The sequence below is a fragment of the Myxocyprinus asiaticus genome, chromosome 13, assembly GCF_019703515.2.
Source record: "Myxocyprinus asiaticus isolate MX2 ecotype Aquarium Trade chromosome 13, UBuf_Myxa_2, whole genome shotgun sequence".
NCBI classification, from domain to species: Eukaryota; Metazoa; Chordata; class Actinopteri; order Cypriniformes; family Catostomidae; genus Myxocyprinus; species Myxocyprinus asiaticus.
Window position 1 is genome coordinate 6,814,183 of NC_059356.1, and position 24,491 is coordinate 6,838,673.

Below are 24,491 nucleotides of genomic sequence, written 5' to 3' on the forward strand. Positions count from 1 at the left end.
TGCACTCTACAACTGAGTGATACAACCAAACAGTAAGAAGCTCTCAATATCTGAGAGGATGATTTATCTCAAGTTGCAAGTGACACTGTTCACCAAGTTCTAAGAATTCTGGAAAACTACTGGAATGCTTGAAAGCACTTGGAGATGCTGGGGATTGAACCCAGGACCTCATACATGCAAAGCATGTGCTCTACCACTGAGCTACATCCCCTTGTGCAACATATGTTTTTTGTCTGTCTCTGCTGCTCATGCAAATCAACATTGATTAAGTTGTACCACTGATTCTTGCAATCAAATGGGGATACATACCTGTATATATAGGGTTCAAGCATCTACAAATGCAATCTGTTTTTAGCTGATAAAGAGTAAATCATTTACTGCAGCACAGAGAATTTGCTTTTACATCAAATTATTACAATCTTGATTTGAAGTCCTTGATTGAATTTTTTTTTTTACCAATTTTTACCCTCTAGCAAGTTTGTTTCAGTGGCAGATTATATCAAGCTCAGCTCACATCTCAGCAAAAGAAACAACAAAACTGCTTGGTCATCTTTTGGCTTGTAACAACAAGACAACATTAGAGATTCTGGGGATTAAACCCCAGACCACACACAGGCAAAGTATGTGCTCTACAGCTGAGCTACATCCCCTTGCAAAGTTGTTTGTCTGTCTCTGCTGAATTTGCAAATCATCACTGGTTAAGTTATACAACTAAAACCTGCAATCAAATGGGGATACATACCTGTACATGCAGAGTTGTGTCTTCAAATGCAATCTCTTAGTAACTGTTGAAGAGTAAAACCTTTACTTCAGGACTGAGAAGTTGATTTCATTTCAAATTATTGTAATCTTGACCTGAAGAATTTGCTTGAATTTTTCCCCAATGTTTACCCTCAAATAAGTCTGCTCAAATGTCTTTCCAAGTCTAGCTCAACTCAAATCACAGCACATGTAGGAACAGAATGGCTGTAGCATCTTTTGACTTTTAACAACAAGATTCCCTTTGAGATGCTGGGGAAGCTCTCAGTATTCTGAGAGGATGATTTATCTCAAGTTACAAGTGACACTGTTCACCAAGTTCTAAGAATTCTGGAAAACTACTGGAATGCTTGAAAGCACTTGGAGATGCTGGGGATTGAACCCAGCACGTCATAGATGTGAAACATGCACTCTACAACTGAGTGATACAACCAAACAGTAAGCTCTCAATATCTGAGAGGATGATTTACTTCAAGTTGCAAGTGACACTGTTCACCAAGTTCTAAGAATTCTGGAAAACTACTGGAATGCTTGAAAGCACTTGAAGATGCTGGGGATCGAACCCAGCACGTCACAGATGTGAAACATGCACTCTACAACTGAGTGATACAACCAAACAGTAAGAAGCTCCCAATATCTGAGAGGATGATTTATCTCAAGTTGCAAGTGACACAGTTCACCAAGTTCTAAGAATTCTGGAAAACTACTAGAATGCTTGAAAGCACTTGGAGATGCTGGGGATTGAACCCAGGACCTCATCCATGCAAAGCATGTGCTCTACCACTGAGCTACATCCCCTTGTGGAACATATATTTTTTGTCTGTCTCTGCTGCTTAAGCAAATCAACATTGCTTAAGTTGTACCACTGATTCTTGCAATCAAATGGGGATACATACCTGTATATATAGGGTTCAAGCATCTACAAATGCAATCTGTTTTTAGCTGATAAAGAGTAAATCATTTACTGCAGCACAGAGAATTTGCTTTTACATCAAATTATTACAATCTTGATTTGAAGTCCTTGATTGAATTTTTTTTTTACCAATTTTTACCCTCTAGCAAGTTTGTTTCAGTGGCAGATTAAATCAAGCTCAGCTCACATCTCAGCAAAAGAAACAACAAAACTGCTTGGTCATCTTTTGGCTTGTAACAACAAGACAACATTAGAGATTCTGGGGATTAAACCCCAGACCACACACAGGCAAAGTATGTGCTCTACAGCTGAGCTACATCCCCTTGCAAAGTTGTTTGTCTGTCTCTGCTGAATTTGCAAATCATCACTGGTTAAGTTATACAACTAAAACCTGCAATCAAATGGGGATACATACCTGTACATGCAGAGTTGTGTCTTCAAATGCAATCTCTTAGTAACTGTTGAAGAGTAAAACCTTTACTTCAGGACTGAGAAGTTGATTTCATTTCAAATTATTGTAATCTTGACCTGAAGAATTTGCTTGAATTTTTCCCCAATGTTTACCCTCAAATAAGTCTGCTCAAATGTCTTTCCAAGTCTAGCTCAACTCAAATCACAGCACATGTAGGAACAGAATGGCTGTAGCATCTTTTGACTTTTAACAACAAGATTCCCTTTGAGATGCTGGGGAAGCTCTCAGTATCTGAGAGGATGATTTATCTCAAGTTACAAGTGACACTGTTCACCAAGTTCTAAGAATTCTGGAAAACTACTGGAATGCTTGAAAGCACTTGGAGATGCTGGGGATTGAACCCAGCACGTCATAGATGTGAAACATGCACTCTACAACTGAGTGATACAACCAAACAGTAAGAAGCTCTCAATATCTGAGAGGATGATTTATCTCAAGTTACAAGTGACACTGTTCACCAAGTTCTAAGAATTCTGGAAAACTACTGGAATGCTTGAAAGCACTTGGAGATGCTGGGGATTGAACCCAGCACGTCATAGATGTGAAACATGCACTCTACAACTGAGTGATACAACCAAACAGTAAGAAGCTCTCAATATCTGAGAGGATGATTTATCTCAAGTTGCAAGTGACACTGTTCACCAAGTTCTAAGAATTCTGGAAAACTACTGGAATGCTTGAAAGCACTTGGAGATGCTGGGGATTGAACCCAGGACCTCATACATGCAAAGCATGTGCTCTACCACTGAGCTACATCCCCTTGTGGAACATATATTTTTTGTCTGTCTCTGCTGCTTAAGCAAATCAACATTGCTTAAGTTGTACCACTGATTCTTGCAATCAAATGGGGATACATACCTGTATATATAGGGTTCAAGCATCTACAAATGCAATCTGTTTTTAGCTGATAAAGAGTAAATCATTTACTGCAGCACAGAGAATTTGCTTTTACATCAAATTATTACAATCTTGATTTGAAGTCCTTTGATTGAATTTATTTTTTACCAATTTTTACCCTCTAGCAAGTTTGTTTCAGTGGCAGATTAAATCAAGCTCAGCTCACATCTCAGCAAAAGAAACAACAAAACTGCTTGGTCATCTTTTGGCTTGTAACAACAAGACAACATTAGAGATTCTGGGGATTAAACCCCAGACCACACACAGGCAAAGTATGTGCTCTACAGCTGAGCTACATCCCCTTGCAAAGTTGTTTGTCTGTCTCTGCTGAATTTGCAAATCATCACTGGTTAAGTTATACAACTAAAACCTGCAATCAAATGGGGATACATACCTGTACATGCAGAGCTGTGTCTTCAAATGCAATCTCTTAGTAACTGTTGAAGAGTAAAACCTTTACTTCAGGACTGAGAAGTTGATTTCATTTCAAATTATTGTAATCTTGACCTGAAGAATTTGCTTGAATTTTTCCCCAATGTTTACCCTCAAATAAGTCTGCTCAAATGTCTTTCCAAGTCTAGCTCAACTCAAATCACAGCACATGTAGGAACAGAATGGCTGTAGCATCTTTTGACTTTTAACAACAAGATTCCCTTTGAGATGCTGGGGAAGCTCTCAGTATCTGAGAGGATGATTTATCTCAAGTTACAAGTGACACTGTTCACCAAGTTCTAAGAATTCTAGAAAACTACTGGAATGCTTGAAAGCACTTGGAGATGCTGGGGATTGAACCCAGCACGTCATAGATGTGAAACATGCACTCTACAACTGAGTGATACAACCAAACAGTAAGAAGCTCTCAATATCTGAGAGGATGATTTATCTCAAGTTACAAGTGACACTGTTCACCAAGTTCTAAGAATTGTGGAAAACTACTGGAATGCTTGAAAGCACTTGGAGATGCTGGGGATTGAACCCAGCATGTCATAGATGTGAAACATGCACTCTACAACTGAGTGATACAACCAAACAGTAAGAAGCTCTCAATATCTGAGAGGATGATTTATCTCAAGTTACAAGTGACACTGTTCACCAAGTTCTAAGAATTCTGGAAAACTACTGGAATGCTTGAAAGCACTTGGAGATGCTGGGGATTGAACCCAAGACCTCATACATGCAAAGCATGTGCTCTACCACTGAGCTACATCCCCTTGTGGAGCATATATATTTTGTCTGTCTCTGCTGCTGAAGCAAATCAGCATTGATTAAGTTGTACCACTGATTCTTGCAATCAAATGGGGATACATACCTGTATATATAGGGTTCAAGCATCTACAAATGCAATCTGTTTTTAGCTGATAAAAAGTAAATCATTTACTGCAGCACAGAGAATTTGCTTTTACATCAAATTATTACAAACTTGATTTGAAGTCCTTTGATTGAATTTTTTTTTACCAATTTTTACCCTCTAGCAAGTTTGTTTCAGTGGCAGATTAAATCAAGCTCAGCTCACATCTCAGCAAAAGAAACAACAAAACTGCTTGGTCATCTTTTGGCTTGTAACAACAAGACAACATTAGAGATTCTGGGGATTAAACCCCAGACCACACACAGGCAAAGTATGTGCTCTACAGCTGAGCTACATCCCCTTGCAAAGTTGTTTGTCTGTCTCTGCTGAATTTGCAAATCATCACTGGTTAAGTTATACAACTAAAACCTGCAATCAAATGGGGATACATACCTGTACATGCAGAGTTGTGTCTTCAAATGCAATCTCTTAGTAACTGTTGAAGAGTACAACCTTTACTTCAGGACTGAGAAGTTGATTTCATTTCAAATTATTGTAATCTTGATCTGAAGAATTTGCTTGAATTTTTCCCCAATGTTTACCCTCAAATAAGTCTGCTCAAATGTCTTTCCAAGTCTAGCTCAACTCAAATCACAGCACATGTAGGAACAGAATGGCTGTAGCATCTTTTGACTTTTAACAACAAGATTCCCTTTGAGATGCTGGGAAAGCTCTCAGTATCTGAGAGGATGATTTATCTCAAGTTACAAGTGACACTGTTCACCAAGTTCTAAGAATTCTGGAAAACTACTGGAATGCTTGAAAGCACTTGGAGATGCTGGGGATTGAACCCAGCACGTCATAGATGTGAAACATGCACTCTACAACTGAGTGATACAACCAAACAGTAAGAAGCTCTCAATATCTGAGAGGATGATTTATCTCAAGTTACAAGTGACACTGTTCATCAAGTTCTAAGAATTCTGGAAAACTACTGGAATGCTTGAAAGCACTTGGAGATGCTGGGGATTGAACCCAGGACCTCATACATGCAAAGCATGTGCTCTACCACTGAGCTACATCCCCTTGTGCAATGTATGTTTTTTGTCTGTCTCTGCTGCTCATGCAAATCAACATTGATTAAGTTGTACCACTGATTCTTGCAATCAAATGGGGATACATACCTGTATATATAGGGTTCAAGCATCTACAAATGCAATCTGTTTTTAGCTGATAAAGAGTAAATCATTTACTGCAGCACAGAGAATTTGCTTTTACATCAAATTATTACAAACTTGATTTGAAGTCCTTTGATTGAATTTATTTTTTACCAATTTTTACCCTCTAGCAAGTTTGTTTCAGTGGCAGATTATATCAAGCTCAACTCACATCTCACAAAAGAAACAACAAAACTGCTTGGTCATATTTTGGCTTGTAACAACAAGACAACATTGGAGATGCTGGGGATTAAACCCCAGACCACACACAGGCAAAGTATGTGCTCTACAGCTGAGCTACATCCCCTTGCAAAGTTGTTTGTCTGTCTCTGCTGAATTTGCAAATCATCACTGGTTAAGTTATAAAACAAAAACTTGCAAACAAATGGGGATACATACCTGTACATGCAGAGTTGTGTCTTCAAATGCAATCTCTTAGTAACTCTTGAAGAGTAAAACCTTTACTTCAGGACAGAGAAGTTGATTTCATTTCAAATTATTGTAATCTTGACCTGAAGAATTTGCTTGAATTTTTCCCCAATGTTTACCCTCAAATAAGTCTGCTCAAATGTCTTTCCAAGTCTAGCTCAACTCAAATCACAGCACATGTAGGAACAGAATGGCTGTAGCATCTTTTGACTTTTAACAACAAGATTCCCTTTGAGATGCTGGGGAACCTCTCAGTATCTGAGAGGATGATTTATCTCAAGATACAAGTGACACTGTTCACCAAGTTCTAAGAATTCTGGAAAACTACTGGAATGCTTGAAAGCACTTGGAGATGCTGGGGATTGAACCCAGCACGTCATAGATGTGAAACATGCACTCTACAACTGAGTGATACAACAAAACAGTAAGAAGCTCTCAATATCTGAGAGGATGATTTATCTCAAGTTACAAGTGACACTGTTCACCAAGTTCTAAGAATTCTGGAAAACTACTGGAATGCTTGAAAGCACTTGGAGATGCTGTGGATTGAACCCAGCACGTCATAGATGTGAAACATGCACTCTACAACTGAGTGATACAACCAAACAGTAAGAAGCTCTCAATATCTGAGAGGATGATTTATCTCAAGTTACAAGTGACACTGTTCACCAAGTTCTAAGAATTCTGGAAAACTACTGGAATGCTTGAAAGCACTTGGAGATGCTGGGGATTGAACCCAGCACGTCATAGATGTGAAACATGCACTCTACAACTGAGTGATACAACCAAACAGTAAGAAGCTCTCAATATCTGAGAGGATGATTTATCTCAAGTTGCAAGTGACACTGTTCACCAAGTTCTAAGAATTCTGGAAAACTACTGGAATGCTTGAAAGCACTTGGAGATGCTGGGGATTGAACCCAGGACCTCATACATGCAAAGCATGTGCTCTACCACTGAGCTACATCCCCTTGTGGAACATATATTATTTTGTCTGTCTCTGCTGCTTAAGCAAATCAACATTGATTAAGTTGTACCACTGATTCTTGCAATCAAATGGGGATACATACCTGTATATATAGGGTTCAAGCATCTACAAATGCAATCTGTTTTTAGCTGATAAAGAGTAAATCATTTACTGCAGCACAGAGAATTTGCTTTTACATCAAATTATTACAATCTTGATTTGAAGTCCTTTGATTGAATTTTTTTTTACCAATTTTTACCCTCTAGCAAGTTTGTTTCAGTGGCAGATTAAATCAAGCTCAGCTCACATCTCAGCAAAAGAAACAACAAAACTGCTTGGTCATCTTTTGGCTTGTAACAACAAGACAACATTAGAGATTCTGGGGATTAAACCCCAGACCACACACAGGCAAAGTATGTGCTCTACAGCTGAGCTACATCCCCTTGCAAAGTTGTTTGTCTGTCTCTGCTGAATTTGCAAATCATCACTGGTTAAGTTATACAACTAAAACCTGCAATCAAATGGGGATACATACCTGTACATGCAGAGCTGTGTCTTCAAATGCAATCTCTTAGTAACTGTTGAAGAGTAAAACCTTTACTTCAGGACTGAGAAGTTGATTTCATTTCAAATTATTGTAATCTTGACCTGAAGAATTTGCTTGAATTTTTCCCCAATGTTTACCCTCAAATAAGTCTGCTCAAATGTCTTTCCAAGACTAGCTCAACTCAAATCACAGCACATGTAGGAACAGAATGGCTATAGCATCTTTTGACTTTTAACAACAAGATTCCCTTTGAGATGCTGGGGAAGCTCTCAGTATCTGAGAGGATGATTTATCTCAAGTTACAAGTGACACTGTTCACCAAGTTCTAAGAATTCTGGAAAACTACTGGAATGCTTGAAAGCACTTGGAGATGCTGGGGATTGAACCCAGCACGTCATAGATGTGAAACATGCACTCTACAACTGAGTGATACAACCAAACAGTAAGAAGCTCTCAATATCTGAGAGGATGATTTACTCTCAAGTTGCAAGTGACACTGTTCACCAAGTTCTAAGAATTCTGGAAAACTACTGGAATGCTTGAAAGCACTTGAAGATGCTGGGGATCGAACCCAGCACGTCATAGATGTGAAACATGCATTCTACAACTGAGTGATACAACCAAACAGTAAGAAGCTCTCAATATCTGAGAGGATGATTTATCTCAAGTTGCAAGTGACACTGTTCACCAAGTTCTAAGAATTCTGGAAAACTACTGGAATGCTTGAAAGCACTTGGAGATGCTGGGGATTGAACCCAAGACCTCATACATGCAAAGCATGTGCTCTACCACTGAGCTACATCCCCTTGTGGAACATATATTTTTTGTCTGTCTCTGCTGCTTAAGCAAATCAACATTGCTTAAGTTGTACCACTGATTCTTGCAATCAAATGGGGACACATACCTGTATATATAGGGTTCAAGCATCTACAAATGCAATCTGTTTTTAGCTGATAAAGAGTAAATCATTTACTGCAGCACAGAGAATTTGCTTTTACATCAAATTATTACAAACTTGATTTGAAGTCCTTTGATTGAATTTTTTTTTACCAATTTTTACCCTCTAGCAAGTTTGTTTCAGTGGCAGATTAAATCAAGCTCAGCTCACATCTCAGCAAAAGAAACAACAAAACTGCTTGGTCATCTTTTGGCTTGTAACAACAAGACAACATTAGAGATTCTGGGGATTAAACCCCAGACCACACACAGGCAAAGTATGTGCTCTACAGCTGAGCTACATCCCCTTGCAAAGTTGTTTGTCTGTCTCTGCTGAATTTGCAAATCATCACTGGTTAAGTTATACAACTAAAACCTGCAATCAAATGGGGATACATACCTGTACATGCAGAGCTGTGTCTTCAAATGCAATCTCTTAGTAACTGTTGAAGAGTAAAACCTTTACTTCAGGACTGAGAAGTTGATTTCATTTCAAATTATTGTAATCTTGACCTGAAGAATTTGCTTGAATTTTTCCCCAATGTTTACCCTCAAATAAGTCTGCTCAAATGTCTTTCCAAGTCTAGCTCAACTCAAATCACAGCACATGTAGGAACAGAATGGCTGTAGCATCTTTTGACTTTTAACAACAAGATTCCCTTTGAGATGCTGGGAAAGCTCTCAGTATCTGAGAGGATGATTTATCTCAAGTTACAAGTGACACTGTTCACCAAGTTCTAAGAATTCTGGAAAACTACTGGAATGCTTGAAAGCACTTGGAGATGCTGGGGATTGAACCCAGCACGTCATAGATGTGAAACATGCACTCTACAACTGAGTGATACAACCAAACAGTAAGAAGCTCTCAATATCTGAGAGGATGATTTATCTCAAGTTGCAAGTGACACTGTTCACCAAGTTCTAAGAATTCTGGAAAACTACTGGAATGCTTGAAAGCACTTGGAGATGCTGGGGATTGAACCCAGCATGTCATAGATGTGAAACATGCACTCTACAACTGAGTGATACAACCAAACAGTAAGAAGCTCTCAATATCTGAGAGGATGATTTATCTCAAGTTACAAGTGACACTGTTCACCAAGTTCTAAGAATTCTGGAAAACTACTGGAATGCTTGAAAGCACTTGGAGATGCTGGGGATTGAACCCAGCATGTCATAGATGTGAAACATGCACTCTACAACTGAGTGATACAACCAAACAGTAAGAAGCTCTCAATATCTGAGAGGATGATTTATCTCAAGTTACAAATGACACTGTTCACCAAGTTCTAAGAATCCTGGAAAACTACTGGAGTGCTTGAAAGCACTTGGAGATGCTGGGGATTGAACCCAGCACGTCATAGATGTGAAACATGCACTCTACAACTGAGTGATACAACCAAACAGTAAGAAGCTTTCAATATCTGAGAGGATGATTTATCTCAAGTTGCAAGTGACACTGTTCACCAAGTTCTAAGAATTCTGGAAAACTACTGGAATGCTTGAAAGCACTTGAAGATGCTGGGGATTGAACCCAGCACGTCATAGATGTGAAACATGCACTCTACAACTGAGTGATACAACCAAACAGTAAGAAAATCTCAATATCTAAGAGGATGATTTATCTCAAGTTGCAAGTGACACTGTTCTCCAAGATCTAAGAATTCTGGAAAACTACTGGAATGCTTGAAAGCACTTGGAGATGCTGGGGATTGAACCCAGGACCTCATACATGCAAAGCATGTGCTCTACCACTGAGCTACATCCCCTTGTGGAAGATATATTTTTTGTCTGTCTCTGCTGCTTAAGCAAATCAACATTGCTTAAGTTGTACCACTGATTCTTGCAATCAAATGGGGACACATACCTGTATATATAGGGTTCAAGCATCTACAAATGCAATCTGTTTTTAGCTGATAAAGAGTAAATCATTTACTGCAGCACAGAGAATTTGCTTTTACATCAAATTATTACAATCTTGATTTGAAGTCCTTGATTGAATTTTTTTTTACCAATTTTTACCCTCTAGCAAGTTTGTTTCAGTGGCAGATTAAATCAAGCTCAGCTCACATCTCAGCAAAAGAAACAACAAAACTGCTTGGTCATCTTTTGGCTTGTAACAACAAGACAACATTAGAGATTCTGGGGATTAAACCCCAGACCACACACAGGCAAAGTATGTGCTCTACAGCTGAGCTACATCCCCTTGCAAAGTTGTTTGTCTGTCTCTGCTGAATTTGCAAATCATCACTGGTTAAGTTATACAACTAAAACCTGCAATCAAATGGGGATACATACCTGTACATGCAGAGCTGTGTCTTCAAATGCAATCTCTTAGTAACTGTTGAAGAGTAAAACCTTTACTTCAGGACAGAGAAGTTGATTTCATTTCAAATTATTGTAATCTTGACCTGAAGAATTTGCTTGAATTTTTCCCCAATGTTTACCCTCAAATAAGTCTGCTCAAATGTCTTTCCAAGTCTAGCTCAACTCAAATCACAGCACATGTAGGAACAGAATGGCTGTAGCATCTTTTGACTTTTAACAACAAGATTCCCTTTGAGATGCTGGGAAAGCTCTCAGTATCTGAGAGGATGATTTATCTCAAGTTACAAGTGACACTGTTCACCAAGTTCTAAGAATTCTGGAAAACTACTGGAATGCTTGAAAGCACTTGGAGATGCTGGGGATTGAACCCAGCACGTCATAGATGTGAAACATGCACTCTACAACTGAGTGATACAACCAAACAGTAAGAAGCTCTCAATATCTGAGAGGATGATTTATCTCAAGTTACAAGTGACACTGTTCACCAAGTTCTAAGAATTCTGGAAAACTACTGGAATGCTTGAAAGCACTTGGAGATGCTGGGGATTGAACCCAGCATGTCATAGATGTGAAACATGCACTCTACAACCAAACAGTAAGAAGCTCTCAATATCTGAGAGGATGATTTATCTCAAGTTACAAGTGACACTGTTCACCAAGTTCTAAGAATTCTGGAAAACTACTGGAATGCTTGAAAGCACTTGGAGATGCTGGGGATTGAACCCAGGACCTCATACATGCAAAGCATGTGCTCTACCACTGAGCTACATCCCCTTGTGGAACAAATATTTTTTGTCTGTCTCTGCTGCTTAAGCAAATCAACATTGCTTAAGTTGTACCACTGATTCTTGCAATCAAATGGGGATACATACCTGTATATATAGGGTTCAAGCATCTACAAATGCAATCTGTTTTTAGCTGATAAAGAGTAAATCATTTACTGCAGCACAGAGAATTTGCTTTTACATCAAATTATTACAATCTTGATTTGAAGTCCTTGATTGAATTTTTTTTTACCAATTTTTACCCTCTAGCAAGTTTGTTTCAGTGGCAGATTAAATCAAGCTCAGCTCACATCTCAGCAAAAGAAACAACAAAACTGCTTGGTCATCTTTTGGCTTGTAACAACAAGACAACATTAGAGATTCTGGGGATTAAACCCCAGACCACACACAGGCAAAGTATGTGCTCTACAGCTGAGCTACATCCCCTTGCAAAGTTGTTTGTCTGTCTCTGCTGAATTTGCAAATCATCACTGGTTAAGTTATACAACTAAAACCTGCAATCAAATGGGGATACATACCTGTACATGCAGAGTTGTGTCTTCAAATGCAATCTCTTAGTAACTGTTGAAGAGTAAAACGTTTACTTCAGGACTGAGAAGTTGATTTCATTTCAAATTATTGTAATCTTGACCTGAAGAATTTGCTTGAATTTTTCCCCAATGTTTACCCTCAAATAAGTCTGCTCAAATGTCTTTCCAAGTCTAGCTCAACTCAAATCACAGCACATGTAGGAACAGAATGGCTGTAGCATCTTTTGACTTTTAACAACAAGATTCCCTTTGAGATGCTGGGGAAGCTCTCAGTATCTGAGAGGATGATTTATCTCAAGTTACAAGTGACACTGTTCACCAAGTTCTAAGAATTCTGGAAAACTACTGGAATGCTTGAAAGCACTTGGAGATGCTGGGGATTGAACCCAGGACCTCATACATGCAAAGCATGTGCTCTACCACTGAGCTACATCCCCTTGTGGAACATATATTTTTTGTCTGTCTCTGCTGCTTAAGCAAATCAACATTGCTTAAGTTGTACCACTGATTCTTGCAATCAAATGGGGACACATACCTGTATGTATAGGGTTCAAGCATCTACAAATGCAATCTGTTTTTAGCTGATAAAGAGTAAATCATTTACTGCAGCACAGAGAATTTGCTTTTACATCAAATTATTACAATCTTGATTTGAAGTCCTTGATTGAATTTTTTTTTACCAATTTTTACCCTCTAGCAAGTTTGTTTCAGTGGCAGATTAAATCAAGCTCAGCTCACATCTCAGCAAAAGAAACAACAAAACTGCTTGGTCATCTTTTGGCTTGTAACAACAAGACAACATTAGAGATTCTGGGGATTAAACCCCAGACCACACACAGGCAAAGTATGTGCACTACAGCTGAGCTACATCCCCTTGCAAAGTTGTTTGTCTGTCTCTGCTGAATTTGCAAATCATCACTGGTTAAGTTATACAACTAAAACCTGCAATCAAATGGGGATACATACCTGTACATGCAGAGCTGTGTCTTCAAATGCAGTCTCTTAGTAACTGTTGAAGAGTAAAACCTTTACTTCAGCACAGAGAAGTTGAATTCATTTCAAATTATTGTAATCTTGACCTGAAGAATTTGCTTGAATTTTTCCCCAATGTTTACCCTCAAATAAGTCTGCTCAAATGTCTTTCCAAGTCTAGCTCAACTCAAATCACAGCACATGTAGGAACAGAATGGCTGTAGCATCTTTTGACTTTTAACAACAAGATTCCCTTTGAGATGCTGGGAAAGCTCTCAGTATCTGAGAGGATGATTTATCTCAAGTTACAAGTGACACTGTTCACCAAGTTCTAAGAATTCTGGAAAAATACTGGAATGCTTGAAAGCACTTGGAGATGCTGGGGATTGAACCCAGCACGTCATAGATGTGAAACATGCACTCTACAACTGAGTGATACAACCAAACAGTAAGAAGCTCTCAATATCTGAGAGGATGATTTATCTCAAGTTGCAAGTGACACTGTTCACCAAGTTCTAAGAATTCTGGAAAACTACTGGAATGCTTGAAAGCACTTGGAGATGCTGGGGATTGAACCCAGCACGTCATAGATGTGAAACATGCACTCTACAACTGAGTGATACAACCAAACAGTAAGAAGCTCTCAATATCTGAGAGGATGATTTATCTCAAGTTGCAAGTGACACTGTTCACCAAGTTCTAAGAATTCTGGAAAACTACTGGAATGCTTGAAAGCACTTGAAGATGCTGGGGATTGAACCCAGCACGTCATAGATGTGAAACATGCACTCTACAACTGAATGATACAACCAAACAGTAAGAAACTCTCAATATCTAAGAGGATGATTTATCTCAAGTTGCAAGTGACACTGTTCTCCAAGATCTAAGAATTCTGGAAAACTACTGGAATGCTTGAAAGCACTTGGAGATGCTGGGGATTGAACCCAGGACCTCATACATGCAAAGCATGTGCTCTACCACTGAGCTACATCCCCTTGTGGAACATATATTTTTTGTCTGTCTCTGCTGCTTAAGCAAATCAACATTGCTTAAGTTGTACCACTGATTCTTGCAATCAAATGGGGACACATACCTGTATGTATAGGGTTCAAGCATCTACAAATGCAATCTGTTTTTAGCTGATAAAGAGTAAATCATTTACTGCAGCACATAGAATTTGCTTTTACATCAAATTATTACAATCTTGATTTGAAGTCCTTGATTGAATTTTTTTTTACCAATTTTTACCCTCTAGCAAGTTTGTTTCAGTGGCAGATTAAATCAAGCTCAGCTCACATCTCAGCAAAAGAAACAACAAAACTGCTTGGTCATCTTTTGGCTTGTAACAACAAGACAACATTAGAGATTCTGGGGATTAAACCCCAGACCACACACAGGCAAAGTATGTGCTCTACAGCTGAGCTACATCCCCTTGCAAAGTTGTTTGTCTGTCTCTGCTGAATTTGCAAATCATCACTGGTTAAGTTATACAACTAAAACCTGCAATCAAATGGGGATACATACCTGTACATGCAGAGTTGTGTCTTCAAATGCAATCTCTTAGTAACTGTTGAAGAGTAAAATGTTTACTTCAGGACTGAGAAGTTGATTTCATTTCAAATTATTGTAATCTTGACCTGAAGAATTGGCTTGAATTTTTCCCCAATGTTTACCCTCAAATAAGTCTGCTCAAATGTCTTTCCAAGTCTAGCTCAACTCAAATCACAGCACATGTAGGAACAGAATGGCTGTAGCATCTTTTGACTTTTAACAACAAGATTCCCTTTGAGATGCTGGGGAAGCTCTCAGTATCTGAGAGGATGATTTATCTCAAGTTACAAGTGACACTGTTCACCAAGTTCTAAGAATTCTGGAAAACTACTGGAATGCTTGAAAGCACTTGGAGATGCTGGGGATTGAACCCAAGACCTCATACATGCAAAGCATGTGCTCTACCACTGAGCTACATCCCCTTGTGGAGCATATATTTTTTGTCTGTCTCTGCTGCTTAAGCAAATCAACATTGCTTAAGTTGTACCACTGATTCTTGCAATCAAATGGGGACACATACCTGTATGTATAGGGTTCAAGCATCTACAAATGCAATCTGTTTTTAGCTGATAAAGAGTAAATCATTTACTGCAGCACAGAGAATTTGCTTTTACATCAAATTATTACAATCTTGATTTGAAGTCCTTGATTGAATTTTTTTTTACCAATTTTTACCCTCTAGCAAGTTTGTTTCAGTGGCAGATTAAATCAAGCTCAGCTCACATCTCAGCAAAAGAAACAACAAAACTGCTTGGTCATCTTTTGGCTTGTAACAACAAGACAACATTAGAGATTCTGGGGATTAAACCCCAGACCACACACAGGCAAAGTATGTGCACTACAGCTGAGCTACATCCCCTTGCAAAGTTGTTTGTCTGTCTCTGCTGAATTTGCAAATCATCACTGGTTAAGTTATACAACTAAAACCTGCAATCAAATGGGGATACATACCTGTACATGCAGAGCTGTGTCTTCAAATGCAATCTCTTAGTAACTGTTGAAGAGTAAAACCTTTACTTCAGCACAGAGAAGTTGATTTCATTTCAAATTATTGTAATCTTGACCTGAAGAATTTGCTTGAATTTTTCCCCAATGTTTACCCTCAAATAAGTCTGCTCAAATGTCTTTCCAAGTCTAGCTCAACTCAAATCACAGCACATGTAGGAACAGAATGGCTGTAGCATCTTTTGACTTTTAACAACAAGATTCCCTTTGAGATGCTGGGAAAGCTCTCAGTATCTGAGAGGATGATTTATCTCAAGTTACAAGTGACACTGTTCACCAAGTTCTAAGAATTCTGGAAAAATACTGGAATGTTTGAAAGCACTTGGAGATGCTGGGGATTGAACCCAGCACGTCATAGATGTGAAACATGCACTCTACAACTGAGTGATACAACCAAACAGTAAGAAGCTCTCAATATCTGAGAGGATGATTTATCTCAAGTTGCAAGTGACACTGTTCACCAAGTTCTAAGAATTCTGGAAAACTACTGGAATGCTTGAAAGCACTTGGAGATGCTGGGGATTGAACCCAGCACGTCATAGATGTGAAACATGCACTCTACAACTGAGTGATACAACCAAACAGTAAGAAGCTCTCAATATCTGAGAGGATGATTTATCTCAAGTTGCAAGTGACACTGTTCACCAAGTTCTAAGAATTCTGGAAAACTACTGGAATGCTTGAAAGCACTTGAAGATGCTGGGGATTGAACCCAGCACGTCATAGATGTGAAACATGCACTCTACAACTGAGTGATACAACCAAACAGTAAGAAGCTCTCAATATCTAAGAGGATGATTTATCTCAAGTTGCAAGTGACACTGTTCTCCAAGATCTAAGAATTCTGGAAAACTACTGGAATGCTTGAAAGCACTTGGAGATGCTGGGGATTGAACCCAGGACCTCATACATGCAAAGCATGTGCTCTACCACTGAGCTACATCCCCTTGTGGAACATATATTTTTTGTCTGTCTCTGCTGCTTAAGCAAATCAACATTGCTTAAGTTGTACCACTGATTCTTGCAATCAAATGGGGACACATACCTGTATGTATAGGGTTCAAGCATCTACAAATGCAATCTGTTTTTAGCTGATAAAGAGTAAATCATTTACTGCAGCACAGAGAATTTGCTTTTACATCAAATTATTACAATCTTGATTTGAAGTCCTTGATTGAATTTTTTTTTACCAATTTTTACCCTCTAGCAAGTTTGTTTCAGTGGCAGATTAAATCAAGCTCAGCTCACATCTCAGCAAAAGAAACAACAAAACTGCTTGGTCATCTTTTGGCTTGTAACAACAAGACAACATTAGAGATTCTGGGGATTAAACCCCAGACCACACACAGGCAAAGTATGTGCTCTACAGCTGAGCTACATCCCCTTGCAAAGTTGTTTGTCTGTCTCTGCTGAATTTGCAAATCATCACTGGTTAAGTTATACAACTAAAACCTGCAATCAAATGGGGATACATACCTGTACATGCAGAGTTGTGTCTTCAAATGCAATCTCTTAATAACTGTTGAAGAGTAAAACCTTTACTTCAGGACAGAGAAGTTGATTTCATTTCAAATTATTGTAATCTTGACCTGAAGAATTTGCTTGAATTTTTCCCCAATGTTTACCCTCAAATAAGACTGCTCAAATGTCTTTCCAAGTCTAGCTCAACTCAAATCACAGCACATGTAGGAACAGAATGGCTGTAGCATCTTTTGACTTTTAACAACAAGATTCCCTTTGAGATGCTGGGGAAGCTCTCAGTATCTGAGAGGACGATTTATCTCAAGTTACAAGTGACACTGTTCACCAAGTTCTAAGAATTCTGGAAAACTACTGGAATGCTTGAAAGCACTTGGAGATGCTGGGGATTGAACCCAATACCTCATACATGCAAAGCATGTGCTCTACCACTGAGCTACATCCCCTTGTGGAGCATATATTTTTTGTCTGTCTCTGCTGCTTAAGCAAATCAACATTGCTTAAGTTGTACCACTGATTCTTGCAATCAAATGGGGACACATACCTGTATGTATAGGGTTCAAGCATCTACAAATGCAATCTGTTTTTAGCTGATAAAGAGTAAATCATTTACTGCAGCACAGAGAATTTGCTTTTACATCAAATTATTACAATCTTGATTTGAGGTCCTTGATTGAATTTTTTTTTACCAATTTTTACCCTCTAGCAAGTTTGTTTCAGTGGCAGATTAAATCAAGCTCAGCTCACATCTCAGCAAAAGAAACAACAAAACTGCTTGGTCATCTTTTGGCTTGTAACAACAAGACAACATTAGAGATTCTGGGGATTAAACCCCAGACCACACACAGGCAAAGTATGTGCACTACAGCTGAGCTACATCCCCTTGCAAAGTTGTTTGTCTGTCTCTGCTGAATTTGCAAATCATCACTGGTTAAGTTATACAACTAAAACCTGCAATCAAATGGGGATACATACCTGTACATGCAGAGCTGTGTCTTCAAATGCAATCTCTTAGTAACTGTTGAAGAGTAAAACCTTTACTTCAGCACAGAGAAGTTGATTTCATTTCAAATTATTGTAATCTTGACCTGAAGAATTTGCTTGAATTTTTCCCCAATGTTTACCCTCAAATAAGTCTGCTCAAATGTCTTTCCAAGTCTAGCTCAACTCAAATCACAGCACATGTAGGAACAGAATGGCTGTAGCATCTTTTGACTTTTAACAACAAGATTCCCTTTGAGATGCTGGGAAAGCTCTCAGTATCTGAGAGGATGATTTATCTCAAGTTACAAGTGACACTGTTCACCAAGTTCTAAGAATTCTGGAAAACTACTGGAATGCTTGAAAGCACTTGGAGATGCTGGGGATTGAACCCAGCACGTCATAGATGTGAAACATGCACTCTACAACTGAGTGATACAACCAAACAATAAGAAGCTCTCAATATCTGAGAGGATGATTTATCTCAAGTTGCAAGTGACACTGTTCACCAAGTTCTAAGAATTCTGGAAAACTACTGGAATGCTTGAAAGCACTTGGAGATGCTGGGGATTGAACCCAGCACATCATAGATGTGAAACATGCACTCTACAACTGAGTGATACAACCAAACAGTAAGAAGCTCTCAATATCTGAGAGGATGATTTATCTCAAGTTGCAAGTGACACTGTTCACCAAGTTCTAAGAATTCTGGAAAACTACTGGAATGCTTGAAAGCACTTGAAGATGCTGGGGATTGAACCCAGCACGTCATAGATGTGAAACATGCACTCTACAACTGAGTGATACAACCAAACAGTAAGAAACTCTCAATATCTAAGAGGATGATTTATCTCAAGTTGCAAGTGACACTGTTCTCCAAGATCTAAGAATTCTGGAAAACTACTGGAATGCTTGAAAGCACTTGGAGATGCTGGGGATTGAACCCAGGACCTCATACATGCAAAGCATGTGCTCTACCACTGAGCTACATCCCCTTGTGGAACATATATTTTTTGTCTGTCTCTGCTGCTTAAGCAAATCAACATTGCTTAAGTTGTACCACTGATTCTTGCAATCAAATGGGGACACATACCTGTATGTATAGGGTTCAAGCATCTACAAATGCAATCTGTTTTTAGCTGATAAAGAGTAAATCATTTACTGCAGCACAGAGAATTTGCTTTTACATCAAATTATTACAATCTTGATTTGAAGTCCTTGATTGAATTTTTTTTTACCAATTTTTACCCTCTAGCAAGTTTGTTTCAGTGGCAGATTAAATCAAGCTCAGCTCACATCTCAGCAAAAGAAACAACAAAACTGCTTGGTCATCTTTTGGCTTGTAACAACAAGACAACATTAGAGATTCTGGGGATTAAACCCCAGACCACACACAGGCAAAGTATGTGCTCTACAGCTGAGCTACATCCCCTTGCAAAGTTGTTTGTCTGTCTCTGCTGAATTTGCAAATCATCACTGGTTAAGTTATACAACTAAAACCTGCAATCAAATGGGGATACATACCTGTACATGCAGAGTTGTGTCTTCAAATGCAATCTCTTAGTAACTGTTGAAGAGTAAAACCTTTACTTCAGGACAGAGAAGTTGATTTCATTTCAAATTATTGTAATCTTGACCTGAAGAATTTGCTTGAATTTTTCCCCAATGTTTACCCTCAAATAAGTCTGCTCAAATGTCTTTCCAAGTCTAGCTCAACTCAAATCACAGCACATGTAGGAACAGAATGGCTGTAGCATCTTTTGACTTTTAACAACAAGATTCCCTTTGAGATGCTGGGGAAGCTCTCAGTATCTGAGAGGATGATTTATCTCAAGTTACAAGTGACACTGTTCACCAAGTTCTAAGAATTCTGGAAAACTACTGGAATGCTTGAAAGCACTTGGAGATGCTGGGGATTGAACCCAGCACGTCATAGATGTGAAACATGCACTCTACAACTGAGTGATACAACCAAACAGTAAGAAGCTCTCAATATCTGAGAGGATGATTTATCTCAAGTTACAAGTGACACTGTTCACCAAGTTCTAAGAATTCTGGAAAACTACTGGAATGCTTGAAAGCACTTGGAGATGCTGGGGATTGAACCCAGCACGTCATAGATGTGAAACATGCACTCTACAACTGAGTGATACAACCAAACAGTAAGAAGCTCTCAATATCTGAGAGGATGATTTATCTCAAGTTACAAGTGACACTGTTCACCAAGTTCTAAGAATTCTGGAAAACTACTGGAATGCTTGAAAGCACTTGGAGATGCTGGGGATTGAACCCAGCATGTCATAGATGTGAAACATGCACTCTACAACTGAGTGATACAACCAAACAGTAAGAAGCTCTCAATATCTGAGAGGATGATTTATCTCAAGTTGCAAGTGACACTGTTCACCAAGTTCTAAGAATTCTGGAAAACTACTGGAATGCTTGAAAGCACTTGGAGATGCTGGGGATTGAACCCAGGACCTCATACACGCAAAGCATGTGCTCTACCACTGAGCTACATCCCCTTGTGGAACATATATTTTTTGTCTGTCTCTGCTGCTTAAGCAAATCAACATTGCTTAAGTTGTACCACTGATTCTTGCAATCAAATGGGGATACATACCTGTATATATAGGGTTCAAGCATCTACAAATGCAATCTGTTTTTAGCTGATAAAGAGTAAATCATTTACTGCAGCACAGAGAATTTGCTTTTACATCAAATTATTACAATCTTGATTTGAAGTCCTTGATTGAATTTTTTTTTACCAATTTTTACCCTCTAGCAAGTTTGTTTCAGTGGCAGATTAAATCAAGCTCAGCTCACATCTCAGCAAAAGAAACAACAAAACTGCTTGGTCATCTTTTGGCTTGTAACAACAAGACAACATTAGAGATTCTGGGGATTAAACCCCAGACCACACACAGGCAAAGTATGTGCTCTACAGCTGAGCTACATCCCCTTGCAAAGTTGTTTGTCTGTCTCTGCTGAATTTGCAAATCATCACTGGTTAAGTTATACAACTAAAACCTGCAATCAAATGGGGATACATACCTGTACATGCAGAGCTGTGTCTTCAAATGCAATCTCTTAGTAACTGTTGAAGAGTAAAACCTTTACTTCAGGACTGAGAAGTTGATTTCATTTCAAATTATTGTAATCTTGACCTGAAGAATTTGCTTGAATTTTTCCCCAATGTTTACCCTCAAATAAGTCTGCTCAAATGTCTTTCCAAGTCTAGCTCAACTCAAATCACAGCACATGTAGGAACAGAATGGCTGTAGCATCTTTTGACTTTTAACAACAAGATTCCCTTTGAGATGCTGGGAAAGCTCTCAGTATCTGAGAGGATGATTTATCTCAAGTTACAAGTGACACTGTTCACCAAGTTCTAAGAATTCTGGAAAACTACTGGAATGCTTGAAAGCACTTGGAGATGCTGAGGATTGAACCCAGCACGTCATAGATGTGAAACATGCACTCTACAACTGAGTGATACAACCAAACTGTAAGAAGCTCTCAATATCTGAGAGGATGATTTATCTCAAGTTGCAAGTGACACTGTTCACCAAGTTCTAAGAATTCTGGAAAACTACTGGAATGCTTGAAAGCACTTGGAGATGCTGGGGATTGAACCCAGCATGTCATAGATGTGAAACATGCACTCTACAACTGAGTGATACAACCAAACAGTAAGAAGCTCTCAATATCTGAGAGGATGATTTATCTCAAATTACAAGTGACACTGTTCACCAAGTTCTAAGAATTCTGGAAAACTACTGGAATGCTTGAAAGCACTTGGAGATGCTGGGGATTGAACCCAGCATGTCATAGATGTGAAACATGCACTCTACAACTGAGTGATACAACCAAACAGTAAGAAACTCTCAATATCTAAGAGGATGATTTATCTCAAGTTGCAAGTGACACTGTTCTCCAAGATCTAAGAATTCTGGAAAACTACTGGAATGCTTGAAAGCACTTGGAGATGCTGGGGATTGAACCCAGGACCTCATACATGCAAAGCATGTGCTCTACCACTGAGCTACATCCCCTTGTGGAACATATATTTTTTGTCTGTCTCTGCTGCTTAAGCAAATCAACATTGCTTAAGTTGTACCACTGATTCTTGCAATCAAATGGGGATACATACCTGTATATATAGGGTTCAAGCATCTACAAATGCAATCTGTTTTTAGCTGATAAAGAGTAAATCATTTACTGCAGCACAGAGAATTTGCTTTTACATCAAATTATTACAATCTTGATTTGAAGTCCTTGATTGAATTTTTTTTTACCAATTTTTACCCTCTAGCAAGTTTGTTTCAGTGGCAGATTAAATCAAGCTCAGCTCACATCTCAGCAAAAGAAACAACAAAACTGCTTGGTCATCTTTTGGCTTGTAACAACAAGACAACATTAGAGATTCTGGGGATTAAACCCCAGACCACACACAGGCAAAGTATGTGCTCTACAGCTGAGCTACATCCCCTTGCAAAGTTGTTTGTCTGTCTCTGCTGAATTTGCAAATCATCACTGGTTAAGTTATACAACTAAAACCTGCAATCAAATGGGGATACATACCTGTACATGCAGAGCTGTGTCTTCAAATGCAATCTCTTAGTAACTGTTGAAGAGTAAAACCTTTACTTCAGGACTGAGAAGTTGATTTCATTTCAAATTATTGTAATCTTGACCTGAAGAATTTGCTTGAATTTTTCCCCAATGTTTACCCTCAAATAAGTCTGCTCAAATGTCTTTCCAAGTCTAGCTCAACTCAAATCACAGCACATGTAGGAACAGAATGGCTGTAGCATCTTTTGACTTTTAACAACAAGATTCCCTTTGAGATGCTGGGAAAGCTCTCAGTATCTGAGAGGATGATTTATCTCAAGTTACAAGTGACACTGTTCACCAAGTTCTAAGAATTCTGGAAAACTACTGGAATGCTTGAAAGCACTTGGAGATGCTGAGGATTGAACCCAGCACGTCATAGATGTGAAACATGCACTCTACAACTGAGTGATACAACCAAACAGTAAGAAGCTCTCAATATCTGAGAGGATGATTTATCTCAAGTTGCAAGTGACACTGTTCACCAAGTTCTAAGAATTCTGGAAAACTACTGGAATGCTTGAAAGCACTTGGAGATGCTGGGGATTGAACCCAGCATGTCATAGATGTGAAACATGCACTCTACAACTGAGTGATACAACCAAACAGTAAGAAGCTCTCAATATCTGAGAGGATGATTTATCTCAAGTTACAAGTGACACTGTTCACCAAGTTCTAAGAATTCTGGAAAACTACTGGAATGCTTGAAAGCACTTGGAGATGCTGGGGATTGAACCCAGCATGTCATAGATGTGAAACATGCACTCTACAACTGAGTGATACAACCAAACAGTAAGAAGCTCTCAATATCTGAGAGGATGATTTATCTCAAGTTGCAAGTGACACTGTTCTCCAAGATCTAAGAATTCTGGAAAACTACTGGAATGCTTGAAAGCACTTGGAGATGCTGGGGATTGAACCCAGGACCTCATACATGCAAAGCATGTGCTCTACCACTGAGCTACATCCCCTTGTGGAACATATATTTTTTGTCTGTCTCTGCTGCTTAAGCAAATCAACATTGCTTAAGTTGTACCACTGATTCTTGCAATCAAATGGGGACACATACCTGTATATATAGGGTTCAAGCATCTACAAATGCAATCTGTTTTTAGCTGATAAAGAGTAAATCATTTACTGCAGCACAGAGAATTTGCTTTTACATCAAATTATTACAATCTTGATTTGAAGTCCTTGATTGAATTTTTTTTTACCAATTTTTACCCTCTAGCAAGTTTGTTTCAGTGGCAGATTAAATCAAGCTCAGCTCACATCTCAGCAAAAGAAACAACAAAACTGCTTGGTCATCTTTTGGCTTGTAACAACAAGACAACATTAGAGATTCTGGGGATTAAACCCCAGACCACACACAGGCAAAGTATGTGCTCTACAGCTGAGCTACATCCCCTTGCAAAGTTGTTTGTCTGTCTCTGCTGAATTTGCAAATCATCACTGGTTAAGTTATACAACTAAAACCTGCAATCAAATGGGGATACATACCTGTACATGCAGAGCTGTGTCTTCAAATGCAATCTCTTAGTAACTGTTGAAGAGTAAAACCTTTACTTCAGGACAGAGAAGTTGATTTCATTTCAAATTATTGTAATCTTGACCTGAAGAATTTGCTTGAATTTTTCCCCAATGTTTACCCTCAAATAAGTCTGCTCAAATGTCTTTCCAAGTCTAGCTCAACTCAAATCACAGCACATGTAGGAACAGAATGGCTGTAGCATCTTTTGACTTTTAACAACAAGATTCCCTTTGAGATGCTGGGAAAGCTCTCAGTATCTGAGAGGATGATTTATCTCAAGTTACAAGTGA

At 38.7% G+C, this 24,491-nt stretch overlaps 18 non-coding genes across 18 annotated transcripts; all 18 read right to left on the reverse strand.

The window, feature by feature from the left end:
• Nucleotides 1–139: 139 nt before the first annotated feature.
• On the reverse strand, nucleotides 140–211 carry trnaa-ugc (transfer RNA alanine (anticodon UGC)). The gene has a single exon. It is a non-coding gene; the product is annotated as a tRNA-Ala (tRNA).
• Nucleotides 212–1,485: 1,274 nt separating this feature from the next.
• trnaa-ugc (transfer RNA alanine (anticodon UGC)) lies at nucleotides 1,486–1,557 on the reverse strand. Its single transcript has one exon. It is a non-coding gene; the product is annotated as a tRNA-Ala (tRNA).
• Nucleotides 1,558–2,832: 1,275 nt separating this feature from the next.
• trnaa-ugc (transfer RNA alanine (anticodon UGC)) lies at nucleotides 2,833–2,904 on the reverse strand. Its single transcript has one exon. It is a non-coding gene; the product is annotated as a tRNA-Ala (tRNA).
• A 1,276-nt stretch (nucleotides 2,905–4,180) lies between these two features.
• On the reverse strand, nucleotides 4,181–4,252 carry trnaa-ugc (transfer RNA alanine (anticodon UGC)). The gene has a single exon. It is a non-coding gene; the product is annotated as a tRNA-Ala (tRNA).
• Nucleotides 4,253–5,343: 1,091 nt separating this feature from the next.
• On the reverse strand, nucleotides 5,344–5,415 carry trnaa-ugc (transfer RNA alanine (anticodon UGC)). The gene has a single exon. It is a non-coding gene; the product is annotated as a tRNA-Ala (tRNA).
• A 1,459-nt stretch (nucleotides 5,416–6,874) lies between these two features.
• trnaa-ugc (transfer RNA alanine (anticodon UGC)) lies at nucleotides 6,875–6,946 on the reverse strand. The gene has a single exon. It is a non-coding gene; the product is annotated as a tRNA-Ala (tRNA).
• A 1,277-nt stretch (nucleotides 6,947–8,223) lies between these two features.
• trnaa-ugc (transfer RNA alanine (anticodon UGC)) lies at nucleotides 8,224–8,295 on the reverse strand. Its single transcript has one exon. It is a non-coding gene; the product is annotated as a tRNA-Ala (tRNA).
• Nucleotides 8,296–10,122: 1,827 nt separating this feature from the next.
• On the reverse strand, nucleotides 10,123–10,194 carry trnaa-ugc (transfer RNA alanine (anticodon UGC)). The gene has a single exon. It is a non-coding gene; the product is annotated as a tRNA-Ala (tRNA).
• A 1,261-nt stretch (nucleotides 10,195–11,455) lies between these two features.
• Nucleotides 11,456–11,527, reverse strand: trnaa-ugc (transfer RNA alanine (anticodon UGC)). The gene has a single exon. It is a non-coding gene; the product is annotated as a tRNA-Ala (tRNA).
• A 906-nt stretch (nucleotides 11,528–12,433) lies between these two features.
• Nucleotides 12,434–12,505, reverse strand: trnaa-ugc (transfer RNA alanine (anticodon UGC)). Its single transcript has one exon. It is a non-coding gene; the product is annotated as a tRNA-Ala (tRNA).
• A 1,458-nt stretch (nucleotides 12,506–13,963) lies between these two features.
• On the reverse strand, nucleotides 13,964–14,035 carry trnaa-ugc (transfer RNA alanine (anticodon UGC)). The gene has a single exon. It is a non-coding gene; the product is annotated as a tRNA-Ala (tRNA).
• A 906-nt stretch (nucleotides 14,036–14,941) lies between these two features.
• Nucleotides 14,942–15,013, reverse strand: trnaa-ugc (transfer RNA alanine (anticodon UGC)). The gene has a single exon. It is a non-coding gene; the product is annotated as a tRNA-Ala (tRNA).
• A 1,458-nt stretch (nucleotides 15,014–16,471) lies between these two features.
• trnaa-ugc (transfer RNA alanine (anticodon UGC)) lies at nucleotides 16,472–16,543 on the reverse strand. The gene has a single exon. It is a non-coding gene; the product is annotated as a tRNA-Ala (tRNA).
• A 906-nt stretch (nucleotides 16,544–17,449) lies between these two features.
• On the reverse strand, nucleotides 17,450–17,521 carry trnaa-ugc (transfer RNA alanine (anticodon UGC)). The gene has a single exon. It is a non-coding gene; the product is annotated as a tRNA-Ala (tRNA).
• Nucleotides 17,522–18,979: 1,458 nt separating this feature from the next.
• trnaa-ugc (transfer RNA alanine (anticodon UGC)) lies at nucleotides 18,980–19,051 on the reverse strand. The gene has a single exon. It is a non-coding gene; the product is annotated as a tRNA-Ala (tRNA).
• Nucleotides 19,052–20,509: 1,458 nt separating this feature from the next.
• On the reverse strand, nucleotides 20,510–20,581 carry trnaa-ugc (transfer RNA alanine (anticodon UGC)). The gene has a single exon. It is a non-coding gene; the product is annotated as a tRNA-Ala (tRNA).
• A 1,458-nt stretch (nucleotides 20,582–22,039) lies between these two features.
• On the reverse strand, nucleotides 22,040–22,111 carry trnaa-ugc (transfer RNA alanine (anticodon UGC)). Its single transcript has one exon. It is a non-coding gene; the product is annotated as a tRNA-Ala (tRNA).
• Nucleotides 22,112–23,569: 1,458 nt separating this feature from the next.
• Nucleotides 23,570–23,641, reverse strand: trnaa-ugc (transfer RNA alanine (anticodon UGC)). The gene has a single exon. It is a non-coding gene; the product is annotated as a tRNA-Ala (tRNA).
• Nucleotides 23,642–24,491: the final 850 nt, after the last annotated feature.